Below are 17,784 nucleotides of genomic sequence, written 5' to 3' on the forward strand. Positions count from 1 at the left end.
GATGCAAAAGAAGCTAGGGAATTCTTCTTGAGATTGGGTATAAAGTTTACTCTCACTTTAGCATACAACCTTGAAGGCAATGATAAAAGTGGACACGGACACTCACCTATCATGAAAGCTTTAGCCAATGCATGTAGAGATAAGATTTGAGAGTGAGTAGTCAGGCTACTTCCATATGCTTTATGGGTTGATTGCACTACATATAGTACAGTGACTGGATATATGCTTGCTGAGTTGATGTATGGCCAAAAGCTTGTTATGCTTATTGTGGGTGTTATTACTACTTGGAGTATGCTACCTTGGGAGAATGATATGCACATGGACGATCTTCTTTCTTTGTGGATTCTATAGCTAGAAAGAAGGCCTCAAGACATCGAGATTGCAACCATGCATTTAAAAGATGCCAAGTTGAAGAATAAAGATAGGTTTGACAAGAAACATAGGCTTCGTTCAAAACCCATTGAGAAAGGAGATTGGGTGTTAGCTTATGATAGTAGTCTTGACACTCAACATAGTATACTTAGAAAGGTCTCTAAGAGATGGTTTGGTCCTTATATTGTGAAGCATGTTCACGATAATGCGATGTATTCTTTGTGTGAGCTAGATGGTATAGATTTGAAGATTCCTATTACAGGAAAGAGGATCAATATTTTAAACAGACGGAATGTAAATGAACCAATTGAAGAACACTTACACGATGAAGAATAGGTTTATGCTGACTTGGATGATCAAGAGGTTGATAAAGATGTAGGAATAGAAGATGAATATAACCATGTGGCACATATCAGAGAATGTGTAGGTTCAAAGGGGACGGATGTTGTGTCGCTATGCAGACACAATGTGAAAACCAACATTTTCTTCAAATATTTGTCTTTTTATATACTTAGTGTAGATAGAATTCTAAAGACTATATGGAACACACTATTGTTACCAACATAGGAGCCCAAAGAGATAATTGGGGGAACTCAAACAACTTGTATGGAGTTCCCATAGTCAGATTCCACAATAATATAGAGATATGGAAGCAACTACATCACTTAAGTGGTGCTAATATCAAGCAAATAATTTCTTGTGAGGAGAGTTGTAGGACATAGACATTATACATCAAACTTAAAAATGAATTACTTAAAAATAGTAAAGATAATTTTCTATATTATAGTTTGAAAATTTGAATAGAACAAACAAGAAGATGACCTTATAACTATTGAAAGTACAAAGACACCACCTCCATGAGGAGGAAAGATAGAAGGATGAAAAGATAGATAATCGGAAACAACATATAATAGAATAGCTATCAAAGCTTTTTACACGTAGGAGCTCTCCCAACTTGCAGAGGGTGACTATTGTTTCTAGGAACTTAATCTACTTGAAATGGACTTCCCTCTCTTTTCTAGAGAAGCTTGGATCATCATTGCCTCACTATCCTTCTTTTTAACCATCTGACCTAAAGGTAATAAGCCAATGGTGAGCGATCTCCAATCTATGTATTTTCCCAATTGTTGTAACCACATCCATGCATACCCAACTCTTGGAGGATAGCATTACTTTCTCTTATCCACGATCTATGTCTCAAGGCCATCCAGTTCATGGATGGGATTGTCATTTGTTTCACCCTCCTCCACACATTGTACCATTTCTAATGACCGAGACAACTCTGTGGTAGAGCCCTTCAGCTCCTATATATCACCTCTGTGACATGGTAGAGACATGCTTCATAGGAGTAGAGACATTCTTAGGAGTATTATTTTGATAGGCCCAAAATCTACATAGGATGTGTGAAGGCTACTCTCAACTCCTTCAAGTGACAACACAATCTTGCATTTCGTTCTTCTAGAAGAGCTATGTATTAGAGGATCTACAAAGACCAAATACAACATAAATAGGAATGTTAACATAGAACAAAAGAAAATGAATAACAAATGAGAATGCTAACTATTATATGTAGCATATATACTAGCTATTAACTAGTTAGTATACATGCCAAGTAGCATTTATACTAACTCTTAAGAAGCTAGCATGTATATGTATGTAGCTCTTAAGAAGCTAACATATATGCTACTAGCATGTATGCTAGCTATTAATAAGCTAACACATATGCTAAAGTCTAGTATAGTTAGCATGTATGCTAATTGATAACTAGCTAATATATATGGCAACTAGCATATACATTAAGGATTAACAAGTTAACATATATACTAATTGTCATAGCTAGCATATATGGTAGTCAACATGTTAACAAGTTAAGATAAATGGTAACAATCATAGCTACTATATATGCTAGCTATTAACTAGCTAATATACATGTTAACTAGCATGTATGATAGCTATTAACAAGTGCACCAATATGCTAACTAGCATGAATGCTAAATGTTAACAACTTAACATATGTCCTAACTATCATAAGTAGCATATATGCTAGTTCTAAACTTGCTAAGATACATTCTAACTAGCACATACACTAATTATTAACTAGCTAATACATCATAGTTAGCAAAATTGCTAGTTGTGAACTAACTATCATACATGCTAACTTGCATATGTGCTAGTTGTTAACTGGCTAACGCATGCTAGGTAACATATATGCTATTTGTTTACAAGTTAACACATATACCAGCTATTGTAGTTAGCATATATCATGGCTAATAACAACTTAGCATAGATGCTATCTAAGATGTATTCTAACTATTATTTAGCTAAGATATAAACTAATTAGCATAGTTATCATGTGTGCTAATTGTTAACTACATAATATATATGCTTTCTAGCAAATAGGCTATCTATTACTAGCTAAATATAACTAGCAAGTACACATCAAGTGCTAACAAGCCAACATATATGCTATTTGTTAACTAGTTAACATATATGCTACCTATTAAGAAGTAATATATATGCTAACAGTCAACTAGCTAACATATATGCTAACTAGTGTGTAGGTTAACTATTAACAAGCCAACATATAAGATAAGTAGCATGTATGCTAATTGATAGCATATATATTACCAATAAGGTCACTAATATAGCCTTATAAGTAATGAAATACTTGTAACTATTACAGATCTAGTAATATTAACTATCATAAGCAATAGTACTAGTGTTTGGGTTACCTACATATTCTAGACCACACTTTGTGGTGCACTTAATGGAATTTCCATTGAACAAAAGGAAGGCACACAATGATTCCTTGTAGTGCAAGGGGATATAAATTCCATGGCATGGCAAGTGTGCTTGCATGGCATAGCTACTAACATTTGGCTTTGGTAATTCAAAATAACACCTCACATGCAATACATCTTCCTAGCAAAGTTATGCTATCTACATAAATTGGCATTAGAGAAGGTGGTGCTAAAGGGAAGAAACAAGGTTCTTTCCCTCCCGAAGCTCTATGCATCATCTCTATCATGACTATATTCTTTTGTAGCTCAATATCAATTTGTAGTGCATAAAAGGCATTTAAGTATTCAGTCAACCACACTACATGAACATGAAACAACACAAGAATTAATGTAAAGAAATCAACACAATTCATCTCAATTGAGTGAGGGTCTATATCTCTATCTATAGACCCTACTCGGAGCACATCCAACATTGATTACTGTGAAGCTAACCACTTTGTCAAATATCTATTGTGTTGTGGAATCCTCTCCATTTGGATCCTCAATAGATCTATGGCCTTCAAAGATACTTGTTCACTAAATTTCACCATTTTTGTGTCCTCTAAATTTTTTTGACAATTGTATTATGCTAGTCTAACAATAATTTGATTTTTTCCACCTCAACCTAATCTAGCACATGGTGTAAATCTGCTAATTCCATTGTGGCACTCCTAGTCATAGGACCCCTTACATGAGGCGTTGCCATATGCCCTTGCATGAATTTATCTTCTATGGCTTCATCCTCATTTCACTTCATAAGGTGGCTATCAAAGGAACTAGCCTTCCTAAGGCCATTGTTGTGATCCTTTGCAAATGTAGGCCATGCAAATGTTGTTGATATTCCTGAATAGATGACGGTCAGAGCCTGAATTGCTTGAAATAACCACTTGAAAAGGAGCTGGTGATCTCCATGTCAGTAGGTCATTTTTGGTATATGGTATTGTAGAACAACATCATGTCCCTAAAATTTATGGTAGAATGTTGTTGCTGTTGATCACTTATGCCCAATGATCACTAGTGCACTTGAAGATTGAAAACCAACCATCTTCAAGTATGTTGAAGCCTTAGGCCTCTCAACTCTATACCATCAATTAGAAATCCATAATCTTAGTTGAATTTCTTTTTCATATAATAGGATGTACTTTGTTGTGAGTAACATACCTTTAAAGCCCTCCATATAGCTACAAAGAGAAATAGTAAAAGATTAGCTAATTTAGTAGAAATAGTAATTGAAATTGCATAGGTGCTCTCTAACATGCATAAACTTATTGAGGATGAGTTTTTGGGCCTATCCCAACTCTACATCTGGGCTAATATAGTAGGATTAGATGATCCTTTAATGAACTATCCTCCCCTAATGAGTTTGATATTTTTGTCTAAATTTTATGCCTCTTGACTTTGCACATTGAACACCAATAGAGGCTTTTGTTACAGGCCATTTTCCTACTCACTAGTGTTGGCTTGCCATGCTACTCAAAAATGGATTTTCCCTCCTATGTGCTGATAGTCACAGAATCCATGCTTATGTTCTATTTAAGCTTAGAACCCCATGCAACTGTGATACTCAAGGCATCAATATATTGCGAATGCCTCACTTTGCATGTGGTTGGTTGCTCATTAACTGATTAGTTGAACATGTTTAAATTTCCATTATGCAAGTGTAACATTAAAGGGTAAGTTTTTAATTGCTAAATTATATCCCATATAAAAAATGGATTTCTCTCCGAAATGGAAACATCCACATACTCCAAGGCCATGTTTGCATTCGAATTTAGGACCCCATGTAGTTGTGATACTCAAGATGTCAATATACTATGAATGCCCCACTTTACATCTTGTTGAGTGCTCATTACTTGCACAATTTTAGATTCCCACCATGCAAGTGTAACATCAAAGGGTAATTTTCTTATTGCAAAAGTATATCCAGCCTTGAAGTAGAAAACTAGCTAATTTTATGCTAGTTATCCCATATTTTGAAATTTTCCAAGAAGTAGAAAAAGCATACTAGGTTAACCTTCTTACACTCCTTCAAATCAAACCTTTGTATCCCTACAAGGTGCCACCATCTACCCTTGCTTGTGCATTAAAAATGGTATGATATTCTTGAAACGAAGTCTTCCATTCCTAGCTTCAATCTCCTACAATGCAATTTTGTTAAGTCTATAGCTTTTGAGAATAGCACAATGCCAACTTTCTCTTAGGAGAGAAAAGCCAACACATATTCTAAGACATGCAAGATACTTTCCTTATTAGCCTACTCTTCTCTAGTGAGGTATAGGTCAAAGCACTCATCCTCCACCATCTCTTCTAGAACACTTAACATGTTCCTCCAAAACAATAAGAGGTTTACATGTTAGTTTCTAAGGGCAACTTTCAGTTTGGTCACTTGTTGAGACAAGAGAAGTTGCTTATCAGTTTGGTCACTTGTTGAGACAAGAGAAGTTGCTTATCATTTTTGGGCAAGAGCATAATCTCTTTAGTTTCATGCATGCAACTTATAGAAAAAGGAACTATATGTATCTTTTTTATGAGTCACTATTTCAATTGTGCCTTTTGCTACATAGATTTGAGAGATACTTTCTCCAAGTCATTGAGGTTAGATCACCTAGTTGATGCATTAACAACATTATTATTTTATGCCTAAGAATATCTTGCCACATATGAAGGCTTCTAGATATCCTTTTGAGAAGTGGAGCTCTTTGGTAGAGTTGGTGCTATTTGCAACTCAATGCCTATGTGAGGGCTTGAGGCTAGATGATCCATAAGATTTGCTTCAGATCCAACATTCTAAGGGAATTCACCAAAAAAATGTCCCAAATACCTGAAAAATAACAAGCATTGGGATATTGAGAAAATTTGACTTCCATGCATAGCTCCAAACCATTAGCATCATAGAGTTTCAATATTTGGGACAGCCCCTTCCTTCAATCCTAGAGAATATATGCCTTCTTATCATGTTGCATAGCACCACAAGAGTCTCTAGGAACATAACTCATTGGTGGGTGGGCACCTAATATTTCTTTGTTGTTAAAGCAACCAAGGAAAATTAAAAGCCTTTTCCCACAAAGAGAAACTAGTGCAAGCTGACATGAGTCTCATTCATCATTAGAGTGAACCATTGCTCAGTAGAGGCACTCTAGAAAGAAAATAAAGAACATCTCTACCATACAATAAGAATCATATATCTATTTGAGATTGGGAAGGGAGAACATTGTTGGGGCTTTGATAATCCACTTAGCATCGCTATAAAGTCAGTCATGACCCTAGCATTAACCTATGTAGGAGAAAGTGAAAGGTTTTCTGTTATTTGACCAAATTGCATTTCTTATTCAAACCACATCAGCATATTCCAACTCTATGGTGCCAATTTTATTTTCCTTAGACATTCCATTTGAGTGAGGGAGATGGACATGTTTTCTCTTTTCTTACATGCTTGACTGGCATGCAATAGAGTGGTAGAGGGATGGTGCTAAAGTAGGTAACAGGTTTCTCACACAAAACCTTATTGATCACTCTAAGCTTTAGCCTCTAGCAATATACTAAGGACAAGGATTCCTTTAGGAAAATCTTGCATTAAAACCAAAATCCACCATCCACATGAAAGGTGTTTTCTTGATGTTTTCTTGACCTAATGCATTTTCTTTTCTCTTCAACCATCTTGAAGGTCATGTCTTCATTCTTCAATACTTTAATTTTGTGAAAGGTTTTGTATAAGACTTTCTCCCTTATTAATGTTGTGGACAAGGACAAAAGAACCAATTTGTTATTATATCAATAATGTTTGTTGTGAAGGACAATAGGTCCTCCATGGTGTAGGCTACAAGGTGTTGTGAAGGACAATAGGTGCTCCATTTTGTGTAGGCTACAAGGTGTATATTCATTAGTCACCATGGATAAATATTTTGTTAAAGGTTGATCTTGGTGATCCTTTTGTTGTGTGGCCTTAAGAGCTCAAGCATGTATTCAAGGAGACTAGGCACCATATTATAGAGTAGGAAGAAATTAGTAGAGGGAATTTCTACTAAGGAGATTGAAAGAGTTCAATGACAATGAAAAAATGACAAGAGTAGGGTCTTTTATAGAATTTTGAATAAGGAACTAGTGATGGATCATAAAAATTCACTAGGAATCTACAAATACAAAAATGTTACACACACAAAACACGTACCCATACATGTATCACATCCAAAAGCTTAACCTTTTTTGGTATAATCTTAAGTTAGAGTACACAATCATCCAAGCAATATTTTCTAATGTACCAAATAGTTTTTGTAGTCTATACATCAAAATCCATTCTAGGTGTCATTCCCTCCAACATGAGGACTAAGTTATCACATGAATTTATGGAAGGCATTAGCCTAGTCTCTTGAAGAAAATTTAGTCCCTTGGGTTACGTGGACATCTTGAATTGAATTTGAATCCTCTCTTGCAAATGTGTAATTCTCATTAGTTCAAGTGGTTAATGCATCCAAAAGCTTTACACATATTGGCATAACCTTGAATTAGAGTACACAATCATCCAAGTAGTCTTTTCTAATGTACTTGATTGCGTGTCATTCTTTCAAATACAATCTATGCATCAACATCCATTTTAGGTTTCCTCCCTCCAACATGAGGTTCTGCTTGACTTGACTAAGTCATCATGAGCATATGGAAGTTGTTAGCCCACTTTCTTGAAGAAAATTTAGTCCCTTTCATTACTTTGACATCTCAAATTGAATCTAAATCCTACCTTGGAAATCTTTAATTCTTCTATATTCAAGTGGTTAACTTAAGGATCTTTATGGTTTCTTCAAACCATAATCCTCTTTTGTGGATATGAAAGATTAGCTATATGACTTATTAAGAATTCTAGGAAGTTTCTTTGCAAGAACTTTGGAAGAAAAGCCTTTATCAGACTAATTTCCCCCTTTTATCCTTCGTTTGGAGCTTCATAGTAAGGGAAACACCCTATAAGTAGAAGGAAATAATATTCCTTAACTAGAATGTACTTGATCCCCTTAACCAATTCTTCTATGCATCCAAAATCTTAACTTGTGTTGGTATAACCTTAGATTAGAGTACAAATTCATCCAAATTAGTCTTTTCTAATGTACCAAATAATCTTTCAAATACAATCTATACATCAAAATCCATTCTAGGTGTCAATCCCTCCAACATGACGTTTTTCTTGACTTGAATAAGTTATGAACTTATGGAAGGCATTAGCCTTAGTAGTCTCTTGAAGAGAATTCTATCCCTTGGGTTACTTTGACATCTTAAATTGAATCAAAATCCTTCCTTGGAAATATTGAATTCCCCTAAATTCAAGTGATTAAGTTATAAGGATCTTTATGGTTTCTTCGAACCATAATCCTCTTTTGTGGATATGAAAGCTTAGTTGTAGGACTTGTTAAGAGTCGTGGAAAGTTTCTTCCCAAGAACTTTAGAACAAATAAAATTATATATATATATATATATAGGCATCCTAAGCTTTTATTGGACTAATTTACCATTTTTATTCTTTGTCTTGAGCTTCATAGTAAGGGTGATGCCCTATTAGTATAAGAAAATGATATTTCTTAGCTAGGACATACTTGCTCCCCTCAACCAATTCTTCCCATGAACAAGACCTTTATAAAATGGGCTCTTAAATAATGTTAGCATTTTTCAATTTGGTCAAGTTTAGCTATCCTTTTTCACTCACCTAGACTATCTTAGATATCATCTTGTTTTAATTTCTCCTCTTGAGAAACACCAAATATTAACCCATTCTCCCCTCAAAATTCTAATAACCTATCCATTGTAGAACTTTGACTATAGGTTGTTTTCTTTACTCAACATATGTTATATCTTCAACATAAGTAAGGAATTTATTCTAACTATTGCAAAATAGCATGTTATGCAAAAAATAGTCCCATCACAAGAGGGTTTACTCATTTTGGACAATCCCTCCTGGGCAATTGATTTAATGCCCACCTACTAAAGTCTCAAGACATCATAAGGATGTTCAAACTCTAGTAGTTGCATGACATGATATGCTTAACCTTTCAAAATAATCCTAGCTAGTATTTGTCATATCAAAATTGTTTTTAAAACATAAGGGCACCTAGACTTGAGCTGGTACAATAGGGATGTTAATTGCATGTACCACTTCTTATCCAACTCCCCTATTCCTTCACTTTGGAGGCACAAGAGTGCACAAACGCTTCTAATGCATCTCTAGTCTAACTTCCCCTGAGCCTTTTTCGATATTGATAAATCTCGAAGGTTCTTGAGCCTCAGGCTTGTAAATGAGAAGAGCAAGATGAAGGTATTGGATATGGCTAGGATGGTAGTTGTCTTGTTTTGTAACACAAGCTTGGAAAATTACAAATACATGTGTATGAGATAGATAAATGGTGCAAGACTTAGTCATTGTAGCATAGATGTTTTTAGGTAAAGTCATCATATCACTTTGGGAAACATGGTTATGCTAGCTATGGCTCTAGAGCCTTGAAGTTGAAAGTACATTGTCTCATGAATCCAAGTTTCTATCAAATTTTGAATTAAAGCCCCAGTATTACCATATGCAAACTTATCTGCACAAGCATGAACTTACATTTTATTGTAAACAGGGGCATTGCAATATCACTATGTGTTTAATCATACTCTTGCATATATTTTGAGTATATTAAGGATGACCTGAGTGGCCATAAATTGGATTTGCTCTAGAGTGTGCCATAGTCTAGCATTCCAAATTTTAAAGAATGTTATGCCAAGTGCATACCTTTGTAAAATTGTTCTATAGTCTCCTCATGTTTCATCAAATAGATGCAAACTTATAAAAAATCTAATTCACTTGTGATAAACTAAGTACATTTAATCTTTCTATTGTAATTAAGAAGATTTTGATCCCCTTGGCAAATGGAATCTTGCTTTTTATGAAGGATTGGACTATGTAAGTAGGTAAGCTTAAGGCCCCTCTCAAGAGATCATGAAAGCAATGTACATTTTGCCAAATTCATATCAAGTTGGTTCCAATTTTTGAAACAACAATGAAAAACTTTGAAAAAGCAATGGGCCTACATTTTATCATTCACCCCGTCTTAAGGTGGAAAAGGTTGGCTAGGTTTAATGCATGTCCACCTATATCCTTGGGAAATTGGTGCATCTTTGATGGTACAATATTTACATCTCACATGCCAAGGTATATGGTAAGGTAAGAAGTACTATAGAGACAACATCATGTGTAAATTGTGATGTGGGTAAATAAGCCTATGAGACAGTAGGCTCAAATGGGTCATTGAGTGGTGGGTGGAAGGGTGACTATCAAAGCATGAGAGTGGTGACACTATCACAACAACATGCACTAGAAGGTGTGGTTACATTATATATGGACGGGTAACCACCTAGATGCCAAAAAGAAACAAAGCGCACTCACACGGTTGAAGTTAAGAGAAGCTTTCATGTTCTCACTCATTTGACAGTAAACGACTTTCATGGCTCTCTCCCTCTCTCCCTCCCTCCCTCCCCCTCTCTCTCTCTCTCTCTCTCTCTCTCTCTCTGGCGGATCCATCTTGCAGGCTTGCACGATCTGACGGTGGTCATTTAATCTCGTGGCAGCAACGGTATGTCCTTTATGCATCCGGTTGTCAAAACGAATCTTGCCATATCTAGCTAGTCCCTAACTCCCATGTGTTCCTTTTTCTTATGTCAGATTAGTGACCTTGATATCATCGACCATGTTAAATAATATAAAACCGTCATAACGTTCTATCAATTCGTATTAACTCTAGCACGATATAGGAGAGAGAGCGAGTTCAAACGGATTCTTTTAATGTTTGAATTCAGTATATAGGCTCTCAATTCACAAAAAGATAATTAAGCACCTTCATCATATCAGCCTCATCATTCTAAGTTGGTTGGATCCTCTTTTCAAGTTTCATATAGATCTTAGAGCCCATTTTGTAATATTGTTGTTAAAGTATGCAAAGAGTAGCTTGGAGTAGATATATGTGTATGAATGAGTTGCTCAAGTTTCACCAGCATAGCCCAATCCTCGAAAAGGCAACAAATGTAATTAAAGCACTCTTGCAATCCGGAAATGACTTGAATGGTCAAGATACATTTTGATATTGTGTCTTTTGTTATAAACAATGTTAACATCATTCTTTGCATTGCATACCATTTCAACTTAGGCTTGAGGTTTTCAAGGTTTTCTAAACAAGAGGTTCGATATTGTATGATTTTTGTAATGAGTTTTGATCCATCACCTATGATTTTTCTAATATAATTTGATGCATCACTTGAGCTTATGGTTAATCTACATCTTCTCATTCCTTAGGATGCTAAATCATAACCCATGTGGTTTACCATCCTTAAATTTAGTCATTGATTACTTGGTCAGGGCATTTTATTATTACATTATTTTGAGTACCGAGAACCAAGATATTAGACCATGGAATAATGTTATACATTATAACAACATTACAAAACAAGCAACAAGGATGATAAATCTGTGCTTAATAAGCATAGATCTACAAAAAAATGGGAAAAGATTCTCTATAACTATTTAACGGGAGAGTGGGGGTTGGCCAAGTGGCATATACATGTGCCCTCCAGCCTTCTTCGAGGCGGGTGTCATGTGGTGCCCGCACTCATGCGACCTCTTGACCATGCTAGTCGCCTGCCTTCACATCGTGCTGATCGCACACCCATGACCCCTAGATTGTGACTTATAAATAAATAAATATATATATATATTTATTTATTGTTAGAATATTCAAGACACAAGAGAAATAGGGGCAAGAGGTGGAGTAGAAAACAGAGAGTTGTGTGCTCTCATCTTCTTCCATTATTGTTCACCTGTAACTAACACCCTAGGTCTATAATAATGTAATAAGATAGGTCTATTTGCTTACCATAGTTAACTAACTAGAGTCAACTACCCAACATATTTAAGAAACCACACATGGCTAGTGACAGCTAGCCTACAATTGTCAATGTGGGGATAAGATGAGCTTGATTATTAACACTCTCCCTCAAGTTCAAGAAAGACAATGTACCCAAAGTAGCTCTTTAAAGTGACTAAACTTATATGTACCTAGTGACTTGGTAAAGATATCAACTACTTGGTCTTTGGTTTTGACATGCAAGAGATCTAGTTTCCTTGCAAGTAGCACCCCTCATATGAAGTGATAGTGTACCTCTATGTATTTAGTTCTAAGATGATACACAAGAGTCATAGCTAGAAGTATGCTACTCTTATTTTCACAATATAATGTGACTAGAGCATCTGCCAACATATCCAAATCTCTCAATAACTTCAACAACCAAGCAATTTCACACGTTGCTAATGCAACACCTCTATACTCTACCTCAGTACTAGACAGTGTAATTCCCGGTTACTTCTTGCTGCTCCAACTAATCATTCTATAGCCAAGGATGAATGCATATCCACTAGTAGACCATTTATCATATGGAAAACCTACTCAATTTGCATTAGTATAACCCATGAGTTTCAAGAGCTTACTACTCTCATAGAAGAGTCCATAGTCTACTATAGCCTTGACATAGTGCACAATTCTCCTCACTGAATCCAAGTGGGTTTTTCTATGCTTCTGCATGAATTGGCTGATAAGTCCAATTGAGTAACTAAGATGAGGCCTAGCGATGGTAAGGTAGATGAGACTTCCTACCATTTACCTATACATAGTCATATCTAAAATTTCAGCTCTAGTATTCATATCCAGCTTACTATTATGATATAATGGAATATCCAAAGGTTTGCAATTTGTCATATCATATTTCTTTAACCTCTCAAGTGCGTAGTGTCTTTGCATCAAGCAAAGTCCATTAGCTAGATTTACAACCTCAATGCCTAGAAAGAACATTAGTTATCCTTAATCATTCATATCATGTATCCCAATATCATCCTCTCTTGTAATGATGAGGTCATCTACATAGATGACTAATACTATAAGTCATGCATCTGTTTTCTTCATAAATACACTATGATTAGCCCTGCTAATTGCAAATCCAAGACTTTACAACTACTAATCAATGCATTCCAAGCTCTTAGAACTTGTTTTAGCCCATAGAGCACTTTTTAAAGCTTGCAAACATAATTCACATATACTGAGGGTGTACATACCCTTTTGGCTAATCCATGAATACCCCTTCTACTAAGTCTCCATTCAAGAATGCATTCTTAAATTCCATTTTCTTTAATTTGCAACAATTTTCTATAGCCAATGCAATCACTATCTTGGTAATTTCCATTTTGGTAGCTTGGCTTAATGTGTCTTCATAATCCAAATCATACTATTGTGTGTAGCCGTTTGTCATTAATCTGGCTTTATACAATTCAATGCTGCCATCAAACTTGCACTCAACTTATTGTAATAGTTGAAACAAAGTAGCACTCTATTTCACTCTTTCCCACACTCTAAAGTAAGTTTTCATTTTGTTTTTGGGGACAAAAGCATTTGGATGGGGATAGAATGTAAGAAATAAGGAATAAAATTGTGGGGAAATAGTAGCTACATTGGATGGTATATAAGGTGCCACAGACTTTTATTTTTTATTATATAGATTAATACAAAAGCATCTTCATTTACATCTCAGGTAAATTACTCATGAATATATGTGCGCATCACGTGGGTTCAAAATAAGGTATTTTTAAAATACCCTTTTTATACATTTTTTACATATAGAAGGGTGCAATATAAAGGGATTATTTACTGATTGAATAGAAAAGGGTTATGTTTTATTCAAGAAAAAATCAAAGATAGGGATATTTATAAATAGGCCTTGAATGCACATGATGTAGAGGATATACATATAGTAACTTCCCCGAGATCTACATCGCCTTTCTCTTAGCTTTCGTGGCTCCCTTCTCTCTCTTCCAGTGTTTCTCTCTCATTGAAAAGTTCCTCTCTCCTCTACACTCATCCTCCTCCTGCTCTCTCTCTCTCTCTCTCACTCACTCACTCACTCACTCACTCACTCACTCACACACACACTCTCTCGCACTCTCTCTCTCTCTCTCTCTCTCTCTCTCTCTCGCAGACATATATTTCTTTTCTCTCTCTCTCTTGGCTCATTTCTTTACAACTAAGAAATCCTTAGCTCACAAAAAAGATTTGGGGTCTCTCATATGGGTTTATTTGTGACTCAAACATCCATGGACCTTCTTACCATTTGAAACATGTCTTTGAATCTCGATACGAAGCTTCAGAGAATACCAATGCTATAAGAATACCAATGTGAAGCATTGGGAGAATATCCTCATGAGGCACTGAGAGAATGTAGAAGCCAAGTGCCTAGTAAGTATTACACATCTAGTATGGGATTATACTAGTAAGGATGAAAAAGAAGGAAGTTGCATATAAGTAGATGGATCTATAGGTTGGTTTTCACTCATATTGTCATTGAACACCAATAGATAGATATAACCAATTATTGGCCCATTCATGATAACAATTGATAGTATATGCTTCTAGCTTATCCTTTATACATATTATCTTTTGCTTGCTAAATGTATATCATGTTTTGCATAAGCTTGTTCCCATTGCTACCTTGAATATTTATTCAATTGGAAAAAATATTAATACAACAAAAAAAGTTTGGGATGTTAATCTCATTGTGAATGTTTATCAATGAAGTAAGTGAACATCAAGTGATGTCGCTATAAAGCATTTCTAAGAACACTCTTACTCTAACAAAATTGGAAGATAGTACTCACAAAGAGTTAGTAAGAAAAAGTCATGCTATTTTGTAACCAATGGTTGATTAAAAACTAGATTTTTAAATGAGATGAAACGTAACTAGGTCAATGTGGGTGAATATGTGTGTGAGGTGGAATTCGAAATTCATTAGCTAGAGCCTACATGAAGAAAGGAGATGGAGATTTGTTCAAAAATAGCCCATTAGTAGGAATTGTCAGTCTTAGAAAAGGTAAGGATATAGTAGTGACACTTTGTAAGGTAGTGGCCTAAGTATACTTTTAGATCTACTAGCCATTACATCTATCTATTAATATCTAGAAGCACAGAAAATCTATTCGACTTAATAATCACTTTAGAAATGTTTGAACACTTGGTAAATCAAAATTTTACAAGGGCTTGAATCTTCTCAAATCATTCACCTACTTGTCATAACAATTGGATAGAAACTCACAATAGCACCATTGTTTTTCTTTTAAGTGGATTTAAAAAAAAGACTAAAAATATGGGTTTTTGGAAAAATCAAGAAAAATTTAAGGTAATTTTTGAGCCCCCAAAATCATAATGATTGCCTAACATTGAAAATTCTAGCAAAAAATTTGAGTTTTGATTGCCTAAAATGGCTATGTCCGTAGAGGAATAGCATGGATATCCATGAACATCCATATAAAAGTATGTTAGAACATGTGGTAAGGTACCTTCCAAGTTGAACATCTTGTTACTAAATAACGATCAATTTTCAAGGAGGCACCTCTTTTTAAAAAATAACATGATTGGCACCTACCACCACTGCAAATTTACTAATAAAATAGAGAAGAAAAAAGCATGAATAACAACTAGTAATCTTGATATAAAAATTCAAAAAGTTTCAAAAAGAGTTAGAGATTGATTTTCCAACTGTCTCCACAAGTAGCTACTCTACAACCATTACATTTATCCTATTATAGAGACCTTAAACAATACATATTTTAGAGGCTAAGATCTTGATCCTCATTCATAGTGTAGTAAATAAAGAGGTTATGTTTACAATTTTGATTTGATAAGCAATCTTTAAAGGACACATATCTTTTTGTGAGGACTTTTTGGATTATAAGTGCTTTAAATTTTTTGTTTAACTTTTAGATGACATTGTTAACTCACACTCATGTCCTTTAAAGTGAGAAAGGATAAAATATAAAAGCTAATACCATCAAATTTGGATGACTATGGCGTGCTGAAAAGATTGGATTTAAAGAACATTAGGCTAGGTGAGAATCAAACCAATTGACTTTGCTATCTAATTGGAATGGGTATATCCTTTAAGGAGTGTTTTCTTGTGATTAGCTAAAGAGAATGATCATACATTGGAACATTGGGCCAAAATATTGCTTTCCATTTTTGGAAAACTGGTAGCATTGAAGAAAAATCTTCAATTTTAAACCATGTTTGTTACTAAGGTTTTTCCGTCTCCTAAATCGGTCTAGGATCACATTAAAAAGATCTTTAAGATTTTTCTTTTTTAATGAAGTGGAAAAAAGATCACATTTAATTTTAGTGAGAGAATAATACTCTACCACACTCACATAAGTACAAGATGTAAGAGGATTATTATTTCTCATAATTCATTCAATAATACAAAGTGTCTTAACCTCCAACCTTCTTTCTCAAAAATTTTGGCTCCCCCTCCTTTCTCTCTTCTTCTTGTCTTTCTCTCTCCTCATCTAGACTTTCTCTCTCTTTTGTAGACTTTCTCTCATCTCTATATCTCCTTTACAAGTGATATCAGAGCTTAGGCTCATAGTCCTTTTGATTTCTTTATTTTCTATATTCATTTTCCTTATTTTACTCCATAAAATCCAAGGTAGTAGGTATAGGAGACACATGGCAAGTACTTATAAGCCATCTACATGAAGGAGAAATTATCTTGGGAGCTCTAACAAGAGTCTTGGACAACTTTGGCAACATCATGGGGCTAAAATAATAGGTCCTAAATAATCAAGTTTGAGCTCATTTTGAAGGTAATTTGGTCAAAGAAGAGGTAATAAAACTTATAACAGACTAAAATCTTAGTTACTTTTTGGAGTGGAGCTTTCTTCTTCTTCTTCCAACATTCTTAAAGCTTTCATGGTAGATTTCCTTCATCTTTCTCCTCTCTAGATCTTATAAAGCTTTGATGGACTTGAGAAAAAAGTAGAAAACACACAACAAATATGAGAAGAATAGAGACTCCTTTTATTTCAAACGAACTGATGGTTCTATCCATCCATGTGATTCCATTGTGAAGCTTAGGTGGTGATCAAGATAGATAATAGGCAAAGGGCCTAAGTATACTTGGAGGAACTCTGATTAGGTGTGAAAGATAGATTGACAATGGCTTTAGAGGGGTCTTCCTTTTATAGCCCGGGAAGGAAGTCTAGTTAGCGTGTCAGACTATATTATGAACCTTTCCTAGTCGGCCAAGGAATATTTCAAGAAAGATTCCATTTATTGTATCGAGACCCCCAACTTGATGCATTATACCTTGAGTTTTACAAGCATAACTATTCTATCTAACCTAAAGGCTAGATCCATAAAGGTCACCTTTTTGCTATCTAGTCATATAGACCTTATTTGACATACAAGTTAGGACCCAACCATTGTGCTTGCACATGGCTTCTCCTCATACTGGGGGCCATACAACTTTCAATACCATGAATCATTGGTAACACCTTACAAGGGTGGGATATTGAACATATATAACATCTTGACGATCGATGTACTAAGTGTAGACGTACAAACCTATTGATGCCAGGAGGCATATTCCACGGTGGATTCCGTGAGGTTTTACGGTGGATTCCGTAAACTTAGATGACCGGGGCTCATACACAAAGAGGATTGTTTGTGCGAGAAGTTGATGGGGACGCCTGTCCTTTTCGGGCGTTTCATTAATTTAGTGTGTACATGGGTGATTCCATAGCGGGTGATTC

The 17,784-nt window shown here is 35.2% G+C and overlaps 1 pseudogene; it reads left to right on the forward strand.

Moving 5' to 3' along the window:
- Positions 1-216: 216 nt before the first annotated feature.
- On the forward strand, positions 217-1,233 carry LOC148010914 (uncharacterized; annotated as a pseudogene).
- Positions 1,234-17,784: the final 16,551 nt, after the last annotated feature.

Source organism: Lygodium microphyllum, chromosome 29 (assembly GCF_053477565.2).
Source record: "Lygodium microphyllum isolate KBCC chromosome 29, Lygodium_microphyllum_v1.1.10, whole genome shotgun sequence".
In the NCBI taxonomy this organism is placed as follows: domain Eukaryota; kingdom Viridiplantae; phylum Streptophyta; class Polypodiopsida; order Schizaeales; family Lygodiaceae; genus Lygodium; species Lygodium microphyllum.